We start from the raw sequence: 20098 nt of genomic DNA, 5'->3' as shown, positions 1-20098 counted from the left end.
CCTAGTTGATCCTAGATCAAATGTTCTTAATCCTGTTATGATTAGGCTCAATCTCAGGAGGCTATTCGTGTTCTTTGATTTGTTAGTTAAGCCTACTTTTAGGTCAGGGTGATACGTACATTTTGGGAACACAGTAGTGCAATTGAGTGGGAGCGCTATCATAAACATGGAATCTATAGCTTCTATCTGGCGAATAGTAAGCAAAGGATGATCTCCTTCGAGCTTGACCAAACGAACATAAATGGTGGAGTACTCATTTCACATAAGCTGAAATATCATTTATACGGGGTCAAGTGTTTTAGGGAATAAATACATTGTAGGGTGTAACGGTAATTTAATCCCTTTACAGTGTAGATCATTCATATAGAGGATCATTGATCACATTAGGATTATAACAATGGATAACTAATGATGTGTCTATCTGGTGGAACATATAGAGCATTCTATATACTGAGAGTGCAATTCTAAGTTCTATGCGTGGATTCAACGAAGAATTAATAAGTTGGTGAATTTTAGTGCTAAATTCTTGATCTACTTATTGGAAGCTCGGTTATATAGACCCATGGTCCCCCCACTAGTTGAGATAATATTGCTTGTAAGACTCATGTAATTGGTTTTGATTAATCAATTATAATTCTCAAATTAGACTATGTCTATTTGTGAATTTTTCACTAAGTAAGGGCGAAATTGTAAAGAAAGAGTTTTAGGGGCATATTTGTTAATTATGATACTTTGTATGGTTCAATTAATAAATATGATAAATGACAATATTATTTAATAATTATTTATAGTTATTAAATAGTTAGAATTGGCATTTAAATGGTTGAATTAAAAAATTGGCGTTTTTGAGAAAATCAGATGCAGAAAAGATAAAACTGCAAAATTGCAAAAAGTGAGGCCCAAATCCACCATGTAGGGCCGGCCACTTTTGTAGGGTTTTTCCCTCTGATATTTTCATTATTTTAATGCCAAATAATTCAAACCTAACCCTAGTGGAATGCTATAAATAGATAGTGAAGGCTTCAGGAAATTTACACTAAATTTCTACACTTTTTCTGACAGTTTCTGAATCAGAAAAACCTGAGCCTTCTCTCTGCCTATCTTTGGCCGAACCCACTCTCTTTCTCCTTCCCTCTTCAATTTCGAAAATCTTAGTGTGAGAGTAGTGCCCACACACAGCAAGTGATACCTCAATCATAGTGAGGAAGATCGTGAAGAAAGACTTTCAGCAAGAAGGAGTTTCAGCATCAAAGATTCAGAGAAAGAGATCCAGGTTCAGATATTGATAATGCTCTGCTACAGAAAGGAATCAAGGGCTAGATATCTGAACGGAAGGAGTCATTTTATTCCGCTGCACCCAATGTAAGGTTTCCTAAACTTTATATGTGTTTAATTTATCGTTTTAGAAAGTTCATATTTAGGGTGTTAATAAACATACTTGTGAGTAGATCTAAGATCCTGGTAAAATAAATTCAAACAATTATAACAAGCCTCCAATTCAAGAACAATGCTTGAATTGCATCAAGCTTTAAAAATCTTTGTATATTCCTGAATCGTAACCATCGGTGATTGACTCTCTTTGCCAATCATCTGGTAAGCATTATATTTATATTTTTTTATGTATATGTATAGTTATATGCATGTTTTATTTTTCATATTGTTCAAACCCAATTGGGTCATTCTGCCATTAAAGCTTCTACTCCCAAAAGATAAAAATTTGGCTTCTCTTTCATTGAGGTATACTGTAACACTACGTGTTAGAACTTCTATTTCTGGCAATGTAGGGATTCCTTGGAATGGGGTGAGATCTTGCCAGAATTTTCGATATTACCAAGCTTTTCGATCAATCTCTGATGACGAAGCTATCGTTTGAGATGTTCGGTAACTATAAGACTATCTTGGAGGGTGTTGCGGCGACTGCTAAGCTCGACGACAATGGGAATAAGAGAGTTGCGGTGTATGTGAAATCTGGTATTTATAACAAATATGTGGAAATTGGGTAAGATGTGAAGAATTTAATGGTTATTATGTAGTTGTTTGATAAATGAAATGAAATGAAAATTAGGATTTTATTTTTACTTTTTATGTTGGTAATCTCACATTATTAGTACCCATTAATGGAGGTAGGTAAGGTAGGACCTTTGCATTTTGTTCATTTTAAATTTCACTTTAGTTGAGAAAAGAGTACTTTTTATGCTAATCAAGAATAGTAAATTGGAAATATACAAATTGTAAGTGTGTCTCTAATATAGAAAAAAAAAATAGTTTCAACCCACTAATCATCAAGTAACTTCACATATTAACTGGTCTTGTCATTTTGACATGGTGTGTTAATTGTTTTTCTGGGAATTAGTATTCGTGTTTTTGGTTTGTGTTTTGACTCCAGTATTATGGCGTCCGGAAGCTGGAATATGAAAGCTGTGGAGGAGGAAGTGATGAGAGTGCAGGTTGCAGAAGAAGAAGAGGATGAGGTAGCGATTGATGGAAGGGATGAAGATGATGGGATCGATGCGAGATGGTGTTTAGTGGGCAGATTCTTATCAGACAGGGATTTCAATTTTGAAACAATGCAAAACGTGCTTGCTTCACTGTGGAAACCGGGCATGGGCATGTTTGTTAAGGAACTTCCACCATACAGGTATTTGTTTCAATTTTATCATGAGGTGGACATCCAGAGGGTGATTACAGGGAGTCCTTGGACATTTAACAGGATGCAATTGATATTGGCCAGATTGAAAGAGGGTGAGGATCCACAGAAGATAACTCTGAATAAGTTAGATATCTGGGTTCAAGTTTTCGATTTGCAACCGGGATGTATGTCGGATAGTGTTCTTCGAAATATAGCCAAAGTTATGGGGCAGTTTGTGGAGTCGGATCCTAAGAATTTTTTAGGCGTATGGAGGGATTACTTCAGAGTGCGGGTGACCATTGATATCAATAAATCATTGAGAAGGCGTATGAGATTGACGAAGCATGATGGAACAACATTGTGGGCTACTTTCAAATATGAAAGAGCGCCAACTTTCTGCTTTATATGTGGAATCATTGGCCATTCAGAAAGATTTTGTGTCAAACTTTTTGATAAGCCACTGGACCAAATTGTTAAGCCGTATGGGGAGTTTATGAAAGCCAAATTCCAAAACCGAAAGCAAAACAATGGTGCGAAATGGCTCAGAACTCGAGGGTGGACTCCAGGGGCGGTGGTCGGAGAAAGCAGTGGAGGAGCGGTGGTGAATCAAATGGGAGAAACCAATATGGAAAGTGACAGCCAGGGAGAAGAAGGTGGCAAGAATCGTGGAGATAATAGTGGAGAAAATGAAGCTAATTTGAATCAGGAGGTGGATTTGCAAGATTTTAGGAAGGCTAATAAGGGAAAGAATCTCATTGTTGATATCTCTGACTCACAAATGGAGGAATCAGCTACACAACAATTGGTTGGGAGTGTGTTGATATTGGATAATAAAAGGAGAAAGTCAACAGAGGCTTTAGAAAAGGAAGCTTCGGTGGTGGGCTTGGAAAGTGTTGGGCTTTCAAAAAACTCAAATTTGGCGGGCTTCTCATATGGGGCTCGCCCAACATTATGAGTATTATAGGATGGAACTGTCGTGGGCTTGGGAACCCACGGGCCTTTCAGTTCATGGCTGAACTTGTAGTTCAAAAGAGACCCAGTATTGTTTTTTTAAGTGAAACGTTATGTCAGAAGGACAAAGTGGAGAGCCTGAGTAGTTCTATTGGTTTTGAAGGTTGTTTTGTTGTGGAAGCTCAAGGAAGAAGTGGGGGGCTTGCTCTTTTGTGGAAGGACAAAGATGAAGTATCAATCAATGGTTATTCTCGAAACCATATAGATGCTTCTATCTCTTGGGAAGGTATTCAACAATTTCGGCTAACTGGTATTTATGGGGAGCCAAATAAGAGCCTTAGAGCTAACACTTGGACTCTACTAAGGGAGTTAAAAGCTGAAAGTTCTTTGTCGTGGTGCCTAATTGGAGATTTCAATAATGTGATGGACCAAAGTGAGAAAAAAGGGGGTAATCGTTATCCAAATAGGCTCATAGATGGTTTTCGGGCAGCTGTTGGGGAGTGTAGGTTGCAAGACTTAAAGTTATATGGCCATCCTTTTACTTGGGAGAAAGGAAGAAATACATCCAATTGGATTGAAGCTCGGTTGGATAGGGTAATGATAAGTGATGACTGGTTGGCGCTGTTTAACTTTGCAAGGCTTTTCAATCATGATGTATCCCCGTCGGATCATACACCTTTGATTCTGAACACAAATTTTCGAAATATAGAGCAGGGGCGTAGACACTTCAAGTTTGAAAATTGGTGGTTGAGTGAACCGGGCTGTGAGGAAGTTGTTAGAGGTTGTTGGGAGAGTAATTTGGGGGGTTCCCTTCAGTTCAAAATTGGTAAATGTGGTGAAGCTCTTGCGGATTGGGGCAGAGGAATGGAAGGTAATTTTTCGCAAAGAATTAAAAGCTGTAACATGGCTCTTAAGCGACTTAAGGGAAGAAGCGATGAGGACGGATTGCAACAGTATAGTGAAGCTAAGAAGAAGTTGTTTGAAGTTCTTCATCAAAAAGAGGTCTATTGGAAGCAGCGGTCTAAGCAACTATGGCTCAAAGATGGCGATCAAAATAGTAAGTTTTTTCATGCTAGAGCTAGTGCTAGACGTAGAAATAATCAGATTGTGCGACTGAAAAATGAGCATGGGGTCTTTGTGGATTGGGAAAGTGGTTTTAATAGAGTCATTTTTTATTATTTTCAAGGGTTGTTTCAGGCTTCGGTTGTAGATTGGAGAGAAATTTTATCTTGTGTTCCACATGTAGTTACAAAGAACCATAATCGAGTGTTGCTACAACCTATAATGGATGATGAGGTAAAAACGGCTGTGTTCCAGATGCATCCTGACAAATCTCTGGGGCCAGAAGGGATGAACCCGGCGTTTTATCAAAAGTTTTGGAATATAGTAGGAGGGGATGCAGTACATACGGTGAGGGAGTTCTTTAGAATGGAAGCAATGCAACCTGGTTTGAATAAGACTAATGTGGTATTAATTCCCCAAAATAAGTGCCCAGACAAGATGACGGAGCTTAGACCGATCTCTCTATGTAATGTGCTCGCTACAATCATTACAAAAGTGCTTGCTAATCGAATGAAAGGGCTTCTCAATGACATTATCTCTGTTAATCAAAGCACTTTTATCCCGGAGAGATTGATAACTGACAACATCATGGTCTCATTTGAAATTCTTCATTATTTGAAAAGGAAGCAACGAGGAAAGGATGGATTCATGGCGCTTAAATTGGACATGAGCAAGGCCTATGATCGGGTTGAATGGTCTTATATTGGTGCCATGTTGACAAAGATGGGCTTTGATGAGAAATGGGTTAGAATGATATCTAGTTGCTTATCCTCGGTGGAGTATACAGTGGTTAGTGGGGGGCATGAGATCGGGCCTATTGTTCCTTCTCGAGGACTTAGGCAAGGGGATCCTATATCGCCATATTTGTTCTTGATATGCGCTGAAGGATTCTCGGCTTTAATAAGGAAATATGAAGAAAGAAAATGGATTCATGGGTGCAAGGTTGCAAATAAAGCCACGGTGGTGTCGCATATGCTCTTTGCGGACGATAGCTACCTTTATTGTAAGGCGAATGATAATGATGTCCAAAGAGTTCAGCAATTGCTTCGGGTCTTTGAGATGGCTTCAGGCCAGAAGGTGAACTTTACGAAATCTTCAGCTTTCTTTAGCACAAACACTATAAGTCAGGACAGTCAGGACAGAGATCGTATCTGTCAGACTTTGGGAATCATGGAGGCAGGGGAGGATAGTAAGTATTTGGGTCTGCCAAGTACATTGTCTAGGAATAAATCTGTTGTGTTTGGCTACTTGAAGGACAAAGTGCGGAAGAAGATTCAAAGTTGGGATGGGAAGTTTTTATCTAGAGCAGGGAAAGAAGTATTAATCAAGGCTGTTGTTCAAGCACTTCCATCGTATGCTATGAATGTGTTCGAATTGCCTCAGGATAATTGCAAAGACATTGAGAGAAGTATGTGTAATTTCTGGTGGCATTCGAAATCGTCCCAAAAGAATGGTATTCATTGGCTTAGTTGGAAAAATCTGAGCAAACATAAAGGAGTAAGAGGTATGGGCTTCCGAGACCTTAGGGACTTTAACATTGCTTTATTAGGAAAATAAGGATGGAGACTCATAACTAATCCTGAGAGTCTTGTTGCTCGAATATTCAAAGCTAGATATTTTCCAGAGGGTACGTTTTTATCAGCTGAAGTGGGAGCCAACCTAAGCTACATTTGGAGAAGTGTGTTAGCGTCAAAAGATCTGATCAAGGCAGGTATGAGAAGGCTTATAGGGTAAGGTGACTCTGTTACTGTTCTGAAGGAGTCGTGGCTTATTCATGATGATGATCCTTTCATTTCTTCAACTCACCCGATGCTGAATAATGCTAAGGTTAGCTCTCTTATGAAAATAGGATTGAGGGAGTGGGATAAAGAAATTCTGGAGGATGTGTTGAATGAAAGGGATAAAAAATTAGTGCTCAGTATTCCTCTAAATTCTGCAGCAAACAGTGATGGTTGGTACTGGTTTAAAGACAAAAATGGTTTGTACACAGTCAAAAGTGGGTATCGTTGCCTTCAAGAATTGAAAGGGGAATGGTCTCCAGATAGCAACTCGGGTTTTTGGAGAGCTTTATGGCAACTTAAGTTACCCCCTAAAGTAAAGAAATTTCTGTGGAGAACATGCTCGACGTGTCTTCCTACTCGTTCACAGCTTCGAATAAGGCATGTACAGCTTGATACTCGATGTCCATGGTGTAATTTGACTGCAGAAAGCTCTCTTCACTTGTTTGTTCATTGTTCTGTTGGAAAGGCTTGCTGGAGTAATGTGGGAATATCAGGCCTGGACTCAACCGAAGCCACATTTGCAGCTTGGTTCCAAGCAGGTATTGCTAACTGGGATGCTGCAAAAAAAATTGAAGTATCCAAGATATGTTGGTCCCTTTGGAAGTTCAGAAATGATAAAGTGTGGAATGCAAAGTCACCTTTGGTTGAAGAAATTGTAACATCAGCAAAACTCACCTTAGCTAACTGGATAAATGCTCAAAACCGTTTTCAAACTACTCCTATAAGTCATAACAGGGTAGATAACACTGAGCATTGGACTCCTCCTTCGTTTCAAAAGCTTAAGGTTAATGTTGATGGTGCCATTTTTCAACAAGAGGATAAGTTTGGGGCAGGCTGTTGGAAATTATTTTACCAGGATCTAGATTTACTAACAAGTATGTTGGATTAACAACCTAATATGAATTCTAAAACAATGAAAATAAACACATATAAAGTTAGAAAACCTTACAGTGGGTGCAGCGGAATAATATGACTCCTTCCGTTTAGATCTCTAGCCCTTGATTCCTTTCTGTAGCAGAGCATCACCAAGATCTGAACCTGGATCTTCTTTTCTCCTTCTTTGATGCAGAATTTCCATAGTCTTACATACTATGATTGAGATACCACTTGATGTGTCTGGCTACTACTCATTCACTCAAAGTTTCGAAATTTAGAGAGAAGAAAAGAGAGAGAGGCGTGTGAGGCTTTTTCTGAGAGAAACAAAGTGATCAAAGATGTGTGTCTGTTTCCTCAAGCCAACACTTTCTATTTATAGAATTCCCTCTAGGTTTAGGTTAGAATTGCATGGCATTAAAATAACGGAAACTACAAATGGAATTTCCTATGCATAGGGCCGGTCATATAAAGGGTATTGGGCCTCACTTTGCAACTTTCCCATTTTGTTATTTTCCATTCCCATTTTCTCAAAAATGCCAATTTTTCCAATTTAACCTTTTAAATGCCAATTCTAATTATTTAATAACTTAGAAATAATTATCAAATAATATTTCTATTTAATATATTTATTAATTTAGACATATAAAGTCTCTTAATCAATAAATAAACCTAAAATCTCTTTTCTTTACAATTTCGCCCTTGCTTAGTGAAAATTCATAAAGTAGACATAGTCTAACTTTTAGAATTTTAATTGATTAATTAAAATCAATTAACTGAGTCTTACAAGTAGTATGGTCTCAACTAGTATGGGGACCATGGGTCTATATAACCGAGCTTCCAATAAGTCGAACCGAATTTACCGAGTAAATTCCCTAACTTATTAATTCCTCATTGAATCCACACTTAGAACTTGGAATTGCACTCTCAGTCATATAGAACGCTCTATATGTTCCATGATATAGACACGTCATTAGTTATCCATTGTTATAACCCTAATGTGATCAATGATCCTCTATATAGATGATCTACATTGAAAAGGCACTACTGTTACCGCTACACCTTCAATGTATTTTATCCTTAAAACACTTAACCCTGTATAAATGATATTTCACCTAAGTGAAATGAGATCTCCACCATTTATCTTCGTTTGGTTAAGCTCGAAGGAAATCATCCTTTACTTCTATTTGCCAAATAGAAGCTATAGATTCCATATTTATGTTAGCGCTCCCACTCAATTGCATTACCGTGTTCCCAAAATGTATGTATTACCCTGACACAAAACTAGGCTTAACTAACAAATCAAAGAACACGTATAACACTCTTGAGATTGAGCCTAACCATATCAGGATTGAGATCATTTGATCTAGGATCAACGGGTGATATTGAATTGAATAGATATTACGGCAAATTTTAAAATATCTAATCAAAGTTTAATATCGGTCCCTTCCGATGTATACTCCATACATCCGATACTGGTAAACTTTGCCAATGTCTTGGAAAGGACATATCACTTTTCCAAGGTGTAAGAATACCTATCGCTGATTATACCATGTGAGTCTAAATCTAGTGTTCGGACAAATTAGGGAATAAACTTTTGAACATATAATAAAGATTATATTCCACTGTGCTAACAACACTATAATCTTTAACAAACACATATGTTCTGGACTTAAAAGGAATTCATACATTATATACATATAATCATGAAATAAATCATGTGAACCATGCAACATAAAATGTTATTTCTGATCTTTATTAATAAGTAAATCTGATTATATGAAATGAGTTTTATTTAGGGCATAAAACCCAACAAACTCCCACTTGCACTAATATAAAACAAAAAGTGCATTTCAAATAATCATTAACACCTTGATATACCAATCAAGTGTAATAGTAGTAAACTCGTCGTAATAGGATCTGACAGTTTGAATTAAACACAACCTCTTCTCCACTATTACTCTTCCTTAATCACAAAATCCTTGATAATGTGAAATTCCTCTCTATATGTCTACTCTCTTGGGATACTGGATTCTATACTTTTGGGCAACTACTCTTTGGTTATTCAGGAAGTAACCCTAGTAGTTAAGGCAAGTTCGAACAGTGCCACAAATGTATAGAACTTTCCTTACACTGAATAAGTATCTTTCCTGCAACTTTTAACATTCAGTCTCTCTCTGGTAGACCAAGTGATTTCAGATAGGTTTTTACACTTCTCCAAAATCACTACTCCACCCCCAGAGTAATCACCATCTCATCAGCAGACTTTCTAGCACAAAAGCAAGTCTCGAAATCTGATGTGGTGTAGTCTAAGAGTTTCAAAACCACCCTTATCGACTAACATATAGTTCCTCTTCTTAATCTTAAAATTTACTTGATTGTCTTCCAATATTCCTCTCCTGGATTAATCTAATACTTACTCATTACTCCCACTCAAAAGCAGGTGTCTGGTCTAAGGCATACTAAAGCGTATCTGAGACCTCTCACTGTTGATTTAAGAAATTCTTTCATGGCTTTACCTTTTCTGGAAAAGTTGAGACTTTTCCTTAGATAAATAAAATCTATATCTAAGAAGTTGTGAAGCATCTATTGATTGCCATTGAAAAAAAATGCATCAGCATCTTACTAAAGTAAGTTGCTTGCATTAGAGTAAGTAATTACCAGGTATACCACAAGCCATAGGTTTAGATAAACTCAAACCTATAATACTAGGAACAGGAAGTTTTGTTAAGTCCATTGAATAGACTTATGAACGAAAATTTCCTTTCATGTCCTTGTAATAGAAAACTTTTAGGTTACTCCATCTGAATGGATCAAACCATAGTTCTATTGGCTTTCTTCTTAGTTTCTTATCTTGACAATCCATTACTTGTTTAAACTCACAATGGATTTTAATCACTAGTGTCTTCCAAGTTATAACAAGGTGAGTTCCTAGAAACTCTCCCACTACAACAAGGTACCGTGAACTATGTCAAAGAAAACTAAATGGTATAGACCTCTTCAGTTGTGTTAAGACAACAGAGGCAGTGGGATCATCATATGTAATGAATAAGATGATAGAACACTTATGGAATCAAGAAAAAAAATATCTCCTTTATTTGCTACTTTATTTTCAGACTTAGTCATTTTCTTAGAAAAGTAGTATTTGTTTAAACAAACACTTTCTTATCTAATGACTATGGGATGCTCCACCCCTAATCACTTAGAATAGCTAACAAACATGCAAACCAAGGTTAGCAGTTCTAGCTTTTCTTAAGATTTCAATTAGGTCATCCATGAATCTAGTAATGATTTACATAAAGTATACAATCATTGCATCATTCTGAAATTATATTACCATAGAAGGATTTAGGCAACGAATAGTAACTAATCATCAATATGCAACTCGAATTTCTGGGGAGGTAAGTTTGGATATAATTCAAAATCAAATTAATGATCTTTGAACTGCATATCTACTAACTTTTTCTCCACCCCTATCAGTTCGCAAGATCTTTAACCACTTTCCATTGCTAGAAATTCATGAAATATTTCAAATTTCTTTTGCATAAGGTAAAATCTAGAGTGATCGTTTTAAGAATACAACGAAAACTCATATCCACCCCTGAATGTACATCCATCTGCCAATGAGATGAACTTAATTTCAGTGAATATAGGCATTTTAACTCTTTGCAGAGAATGATCTTGTCAAAACCACTATGAACAAGATACAAATGCCATAGATTTATAAAATGTGGTTGTATCTTTTGATGACTTAAGTTTAGTTACATCAAAGAGTTCTTAGAATAGTGCAAGTGGATTCTGGTCACAGAATACTAAACTCATACAGTTTGAATCCATTGAAAGAAAATGGTTATGAAACACTTGTGAAAGTGTAACTGTATAATTAGTAACTCTTTCTTGGACCACCACTACTAATCTAACTCTATGATTTGCCTATACAAGTAGGAGAAATTTAAGATTGAGGATTTATATCATTTTGGGATAGAATTCCGGCAATATAATCATATGCGTCATCTAATTTCTTAAGAGAAAATATGACTTTATATGATTTATAGACCATTCATCCAATGATATGTCATTAAGCTAATTCGAAATGAATAAGCTAAGAGGAATTAGGATAATTTCGTTTTAAATAAGAATCCAACGATGCTCAGATTAGCGAGAGTCAAAGTAATCTTATTTATACAATCTTCTTGTTTCATATTGTAAAATACTAGTCTAAGGTGTCATCAATTGATGAACAGTTAGATGTTGCATATACAATATTTATCTTTCGAGATCTAACACTATTATGTTAGTCTAATGGTGAAAATCTATTAGGGATTTATCTCATTAGAAAAACAAATAACATGGTTCAATACAAATTCATACACAATTCAGAAATTATGAAGCACATAGCAAGTAGGAATGACAAGTGAAAATACTAAAACATACAATCCTAAATAATATCCAAGGTTTTCAACAAACTGATATCAGTGTCCCGTTTAGGCGAGAGTCAAAGCTACCATTCATTGAATAGAGTTGTCAGCTCATCTAAATTGTCAAACATTCTAGCAACCTTTTATTCGATCAAGATGTGAATCCGTGTTGTCCCGTTTAGGCGAGAGTCAAGGCTATTCTATCTTATGAGCTTCCACCATTGTTTCATATTCTTGCAAGTCTTATACAGTCGCCACCATTAGAGTGAGCATAAACTATATAAAAAACTTACAAGATTACTTATCTTTCGAGATTAAACGGTGCTAACTTGCTAATGAACGTTCCTCCATTAGGGAGGATTACTCACTAAAACAATAGCTATGTAAAACCAACAATGGAGATCGAATATCCTTATAATAATAAAGCTCATTATTTAATGAAGGTTGTATTTTCTTCTAATATTTATTTTAATCAATTTATTTTAAATATATATTTATTTAATTAAAATTTCCAATTTAGAATGAAAAATTCCAAATATAAATTTTAATTTAATATTTATAAATTATACTTAGATGGATATTAAAATAACGTGAATTATTTCCATCTTAGTAATAATTTCCATAAATATTTAGAAAATTATTCAATTCAAGTTGTTTCAAAATTAATTTAAATTAATTTACAACTCAAATTTAATTTTCTATAAATATATGTTGCATTTTCGAAAATGCTTTTAAAATAAAATAAAAATAAATCCTGGAAAATTACCCTAATTTTATGTTGGCCCAAAATTAATAAAAATTAATTTTCAACAAAAAATTATAATTCTCCTATTTAATTAAATATCTAAGAAAAATTTCAAATATGTAAGTATCATGATTAAAAAATTAACTTAAATATTAATTTTTTATTTAATTAAATATCTCTAGAAAAATACTTCAAGCAAAACAGATAATATCTATCTAGACTTTCACAGACTAATTAATCCAATTTCTAATTATAATATATTTTAGTTCATTTATTTTAATTAATCATTAAATGAAAAAATCAATGATTTAAGTTGGTCCAAAATTAAATAAATAATTTTCAACTTTAATCTATTTTTCAAATAAAATTCGAAATTTCTGCATTAAAGAAATGCAATTTCAAAATTTTGGGAAATGATTAATAAAATATATTTTGAAAATTATTCAAACTTAAGTTATTCTGAAATAAGATTCCAAACTTAAAATAATTTTCAACTTTAATTAAATAACATGAAAATAACAATATTAAAGTATCATGATGAAAATCAACTTAGATATTGAAATTTTCAATTTAATTAAATGTATTAAATTCAAGAAATAAATAATTAAGCAAAGAGGAAACTTAATTATCAATTCTAGTTTAATACTAGGAAAATATACTAAACTTAGATTGTACCAAAATTAATTAGGAAATAATTAATTTCACAATCTATGATATTTTCCTATTTAATATTAGAAATAATAACTAGTACTAGAAATAACTGTCTAGAATATATCATTAACTAAGTGTTTTTCTAAAATTAACATTAAAATATTACATGAAAAATAAATTTCATATATTTTAAAAGTTAATTATGTTGATAATTCAATTTTAATTAGGTTAGACTAATATAATTAACCTAATACAATTATTTAAATAAGACAAATGGGCCTTCACAATTGGGGTAGTTCATGTGAGGGGGAGCTGGGTTCAGTATGTCGTACCCACTTCTATGGCCCCCAACTCTCACACAAGGCCCAAAAGAGAGGAATTTAACCTTAAAATAAACAATTGTTATTCATTGAATAAGCCCAAATCTAATTGGACCTAAATAAATTTCCTTATGTCAAAATTTATTTTAGCAACCTAGTCCATTTACTTAGTAAAAACTTAAATGGGCTTCCTATATGCATCTAAGCCCAAAAGCAAACATATAGGCTCACACTGGTCAAATGATTTGGATGGGCCCTATCATGTTACTAGGTTTACACAGATGAAAGAAGTACAAAATTTACCTGTTACAAATTATTTATAAGATCTATTGACAATTGGACTATGATTAAAATCAGATCATTGGATCTGTCAACAACTTAATCATAGCAATTTAGATCAGATAAATAATAGGTTTGTTAAAAAGAGTTTTTGAATAAACAATATAAATAAACAAACATTGTCCATGTAACAGATGTGAAATAAGATATTAATATAATTAAATTATTATTCTTAAACTAACCAAATAAAGGAAACTAATTTTAAAATATCTAGGTTTATTTGAATCAAAATAAATATCTAATAAGATCAATGATTTGAAAGGAAAGAATCTTCAATATCACTTCCAGATCTTATAATTTAATAAAATAAACCAATTTTAAAATAATTTGATTAGATAATTATTATTTTAGGAATAAAATAATAAATGAATAATAATTACCATAATTATATGTCAAAATATCTCAAATTAAGCAATATTCAAATCTCTACAAAAATATCTATGTTATTTAAATATTTAAGATATGATTTATAAATTTCTAATAAGGAAAAAATGATATATATAGAAAAATATCATTTTTAAACTTATAATTTATAAATAATTAAATATTTAACAAAATAACAAATTTTTAAATTTGAACAACATTATGGTAAGTATATCTATAAAAATATCTATGTTAATTTCAAATTTATTAATTATTTAATTTGCCATATAACATAATTTTAATATAATATTTTAAATAAAAATACAAAGTTATCTTTTAATTTAAAATATCTTAAATATCAAAATATCTAATCTTATAATTAAATAATAAATAAATATTAAAGAAGTTAACAAATTTTTAAATCTGGCCATAATAGGAAATATTTAAAATTGGAAACATTCCAAAATAGAAATATTTAAAAAATTAAAAAAATTCCAAATTGAAAATATTTAAAATTGGAAACATTTCAATTTAGAAATATTTAAAATTGGAAAAATAAATTTTGGGAAACAATCCATGAAAAAATTGGATTTTTGGGGAAAAAACCTCAAAAATTCGCAATTTGTGGGGAACTGCCAGGATAGGCTGCATGTAGCAACCATGATTTCCAATCTTCCAAAATTCATATTTTTCTCAATTTTTATCGGAATCGAGTTCCGTAAAAAACAAAATTGCTTAATTTTTCACAAGGAATCCAAATAAAATATTTGCAAAATTTGAAAAAATATATTTCATGGAAAAATTTCGTGCAACACATACATTCATCACATAAGCACATAAACCAACATGAAACCATCCAAATCAACACAAAAACATGCAAATCATCGTTTTAATTCATATTACATGAAAGTAAATCATTACCATGGCTCTGGTGCCAGTTGTTGGAAATTATGTTACCAGGATCTAGATTTACTAACAAGTATGTTGGATTAACAACCTAATATGAATTCTAAAACAATGAAAATAAACACATATAAAGTTAGAAAACCTTACAGTGGGTGCAGCGGAATAATATGACTCCTTCCGTTCAGATCTCTAGCCCTTGATTCCTTTCTGTAGCAGAGCATCACCAAGATCTGAACCTGGATCTTCTTTTCTCCTTCTTTGATGCAGAATTTCCATAGTCTTACATACTATGATTGAGATACCACTTGATGTGTGTGGGCACTACTCACTCACTCAAAGTTTTGAAATTTAGAGAGAAGAAAATAGAGAGAGGCGTGTGAGGCTTTTTCTGAGAGAAACAAAGTGATCAAAGATGTGTGTCTGTTTCCTCAAGCCAACACTTTCTATTTATAGAATTCCCTCTAGGTTTAGGTTAGAATTGCATGGCATTAAAATAATGGAAACTACAAATGGAATTTCCTATGCATAGGGCCGGTCATATAAAAGGTATTGGGCCTCACTTTGCAACTTTCCCATTTTGTTATTTTCCATTCCCATTTTCTCAAAAATGCCAATTTTTCCAATTTAACCTTTTAAATGCCAATTCTAATTATTTAATAACTTGGAAATAATTATCAAATAATATTTCCATTTAATATATTTATTAATTTAGACATATAAAGTCTCTTAATCAATAAATAAACCTAAAATCTCTTTTCGTTACAATTTCGCCCTTGCTTAGTGAAAATTCATAAAGTAGACATAGTCTAACTTTTAGAATTTTAATTGATTAATTAAAATCAATTAACTGAGTCTTACAAGCAGTATGGTCTCAACTAGTATGGGGACCATGGGTCTATATAACCGAGCTTCCAATAAGTTGAACCGAATTTACCAAGTAAATTCCCTAACTTATTAATTCCTCATTGAATCCACACTTAGAACTTGGAATTGCACTCTCAGTCATATAGAACGCTCTATATGTTCCATGATATAGACACGTCATTAGTTATCCATTGTTATAACCCTAATGTGATCAATGATCCTCTATATAGATGATCTACATTGAAAAGGCACTACTGTTACCGCTACACCTTCAATGTATTTTATCCTTAAAACACTTAACCCTGTATAAATGATATTTCACCTAAGTGAAATGAGATCTCCACCATTTATCTTCGTTTGGTTAAGCTCGAAGGAAATCATCCTTTACTTCTATTTGCCAAATAGAAGCTATAGATTCCATATTTATGTTAGCGCTCCCACTCAATTGCATTACCGTGTTCCCAAAATGTATGTATTACCCTGACACAAAACTAGGCTTAACTAACAAATCAAAGAACACGTATAACACTCTTGAGATTGAGCCTAACCATATCAGGATTGAGATCATTTGATCTAGGATCAACAGGTGATATTGAATTGAATAGATATTACGGCAAATTTTAAAATATCTAATCAAAGTTCAATATCGGCCCTTCCGATGTATACTCCATACATCCGATACTGGTAAACTTTGCCAATGTCCTGGAAAGGACATATCACTTTTCCAAGGTGTAAGAATACCTATCGCTGATTATACCATGTCAGTCTAAATCCAGTGTTCTGACAAATCAGGGAATAAACTTTTGAACATATAATAAAGATTATATTCCACTGTGCTGACAACACTATAATCTTTAACAAACACATATGTTCTGGACTTAAAGGGAATTCATACATTATATACATATAATCATGAAATAAATCATGTGAACCATGCAACATAGAATGTTATTTCTGATCTTTATTAATAAGTAAATCTGATTTTATGAAATGAGTTTTATTTAGGGCATAAAACCCAACACAGGCATGGTGGCTAGAACAAGTTCTGGTGCAGTACTGGAGGCTCGGCAGACCAGTTTTTCTGGTGTTGTTGCTCCCATTGTCGCTGAAGCAATGGGAATCAAGGAGGCATTGAGTTGGATTAAAGGCAAGGGATGGAGAGATGTGATTGTGGAAACCGATTGCCTTAATGTTGTCAATGATATAAATTCTAACAAACCAATGGTTTCTCCATATGGGTTTGTGATTCATGATTGTAAGGAACTTTTAGTAGATTTATTGTCTGTTTCAATTGTTTTTGCTAAGCGATCCGCGAACAAGTTTGCGCATGCTTTGGCATGTAATTCTGTTCATACAGCTGATGGCTACTTTGCCATCTGAAATTTCATCCTTGGTTTTGGATGACTTATGTTAATGAAGTTTCTTCTTCTTTTCAAAAAAAAAAAAAAAAGAATAGTAAATTGGTATAACTGTTATATTTTTTCTTTCATTCATTAGTGAAAAGTTGTCATTTTTGTTTAAAATCTTTGGAGCTCAAAGAATGAGTATATATAGTCTGGTAAATTTTAGGCACTTTTGTATGTTTCTAAAGAAATATTAATGTTAATCTTGTTTTGTGCTTAATTTTATGCAGGGAATAATTACTTGCAAAAAATTTTCTACTTGGTGAATTTTGCTTTTAAATCTTACGTTGAACTGTTTTTTTCTTTCAATTTACAGATGAAGTTGACGATCGGTGAGGCACGCGATGATATCAAGTTTTTGGATGGAGTTGTGTTGATTTTTTCTGAAATGGTCAAATACAGGTATATATAGAGATGGTCAACCTCCAAGATTTCTTTTTGGTTCTTCGTATATCAATATCAGCGATCCTAATGTCACTCCCAATTGACTCATTCCAATGATTCTGAAGCCTCCACAAGAAAATGGCTAGCATCCCACTCCCAATCGAGATTAGCAATCGACTCCAACTGCCTAAGATCGCTGCCCCAGTTTGGTTCTTCGCCTAAGATATTGTTCCTTTGTCAAATTCACACAAAAGCCCTAAATCATCAAATCTTCTTCTGCTCAACTTGGGTCCTCTGCCCAACCCCACTTCGTCGATTCATTGGTTCCAAGTATTTTGTTATTTTTCATTTCTAGAAATTTCAGTTAATATACAAATGAGTTAAGATTCTCGTACGTATGTAGGAAAAATGAAGTTTAATTTTGTACAATTGATTTCTCAAATCAATTATAAGATAATCTTTGTTTTCAAGTTTATGATATTTTTTCCTTAAAAAAAACCAGTTAGAGAAAATAGCATGCTTACAGTAGACCCATCACATCTCTGCCTTTTAAAATTAAGGTGAATTTGGTTGATTTTTTCTAGGTTTATTTTATTCATTATATGTTTGATTTTATTGGCTAATAGTGTCTAAAATCATTTTAGGGTGTATTGGAAGTTCTTGTGAAATTGAAGATTATAGGGTGGGTGTCGTGTGGTTGGTGAATTGGGTCTCTGATCAAGAAGGTTGCCACGATTTTAATTAAGCCATTTGCCAGACTTGAGTGCTTAAGAACATTTTGGTTGTAATTCTTGTGAATGATGGATTGTGGATTTACATGAATTGTGATGACTTTTAATAAATTATTAACAATTATTAAAAGTTAATAATTGAGAAAAACAGACTTATTTTCTTTGATAATTCATTTGAGAAAGGAGAACAAATGAAAATTACAAATAAAAATCAAAATAGGTTGCTGGAGTCTCAAAACAATAGGGACAATCTTGCTATACATTTTATTTATTTATTTATATTTGATGAAGATATAGAAGACTGTTAATAAGAAATCTTAGATTGATCATTTTGGACATCGGGATGAGGATCTAAATTATGCAATCATTGATTCAAATGTTAACGTCAAACACCATAATAGAGATAACACTACTTTCGTCATTGTAATATGTTTTCATGTGGATGCACATTTAATTAATTCTCTCTTTTTCTTTTACGGAGCTAAGAGCTTTTTTTCCCGTGGGAAGTTTTATGTATTTCTCTATTTTCATCAGTGTTGCCTCATTATAGTTGACAAACAAGGTGGTAGTGAAAATAACCAGGTATGTCTACCATTGCTTTAGCTATACTAATTTGCAATGACATATACATTTGTTTGAAAAGCTTGCTTGCCAGCTATCTTAGTTTTCTTAACACTCTTTCTTAACAAAATTTAAGATGGCTATGAGATGCTGTAGGAAAGCAATCATTTATAGTCAACGAAAATTATAAAAATATTGGTACAAGTTTTATATCCTTACTTTTAATTTTTATTGTTTGCAGAATTGGACATTTAAATTTGGTTTATGAATTATAACTATAGTTAAATAATGATGGAGAGCTAGCCTGGACTAAATGATGGAGATGAAATAGCAGATACACTGGGCACAAAAAAATCGTTGGAGGGGAAGCATATCCAAATGTATTGCTATTCTTCTCTTCCATAAGACTAGGAATATGAAATTTATCATCTTAGAAATATGCTGTCTTTATTATTCAACTATGTACTGATGAAATTGTCATTGATATGACTATGTAAAGATACTATTTACATTCGAGTATTGCTTCAAATAATAAAATTACTTTCTGTATATATAAAAACATTTTTTTTGTAATTATAAAAAATATTTTGTTCATATTTTGCTCATATTTTGGGTTGTTTTGCAGTGTTGATGGATTTATGGCAATCCCATCAAAATAGATGCTTCAGGTTGGCAAGCTTGTATTTTACAGCACGAGTGTGATGATTTAGAGGGAACTCTTTATGTTGATGCAATGGTGCCTAGAACATTTAGGACTGTAGAAAACTTAAATTTGCCTCTACCAGATGGATGTCCCAAATCATTTTGAGAAAAATTTACATAATTTGATGCAAGGGGATAAAGATTGAGTTTCACATATATTTTGCTTGGATTCTTGTACTCCTTCTTTGTGCAAGTTTGTACTGTTGTATATCAAAATTCATTTGTTCTCGAGCAAAATGTAACCGCATTAGGAAAGTGGCCATCTCTGCTCAACTCTGAGTGTCAGTTTTCAGCTATGAATAACCAGAAAAAGATCTGAATGTGTTAGATATATTCAGCCTAAATTTTGTAATTGAGATTATTGTATAAGTATATTTGAATCATTATGATGTATAAAAGAGACATTTTCTCTCTC

General features: G+C 33.2%; 1 long non-coding RNA gene across 5 annotated transcripts; it reads left to right on the top strand.

The window, feature by feature from the left end:
• Nucleotides 1-1479: 1479 nt before the first annotated feature.
• On the top strand, nucleotides 1480-20098 carry LOC115721083 (uncharacterized). 5 transcript variants are annotated; one of them, XR_004012373.2, is made up of 5 exons: nucleotides 1480-1593; nucleotides 1785-1999; nucleotides 17622-19002; nucleotides 19223-19361; nucleotides 19607-20098. It is a non-coding gene; the product is annotated as an uncharacterized LOC115721083 (long non-coding RNA). The 5 variants fall into 5 exon arrangements; XR_009687919.1 differs by having other exon boundaries at nucleotides 1785-1971; nucleotides 17622-19361; XR_009687916.1 differs by having other exon boundaries at nucleotides 17622-19361.

This window comes from Cannabis sativa, chromosome 5 (genome assembly GCF_029168945.1).
Source record: "Cannabis sativa cultivar Pink pepper isolate KNU-18-1 chromosome 5, ASM2916894v1, whole genome shotgun sequence".
In the NCBI taxonomy this organism is placed as follows: domain Eukaryota; kingdom Viridiplantae; phylum Streptophyta; class Magnoliopsida; order Rosales; family Cannabaceae; genus Cannabis; species Cannabis sativa.
This window is presented reverse-complemented; position numbering and strand designations above follow the sequence as displayed.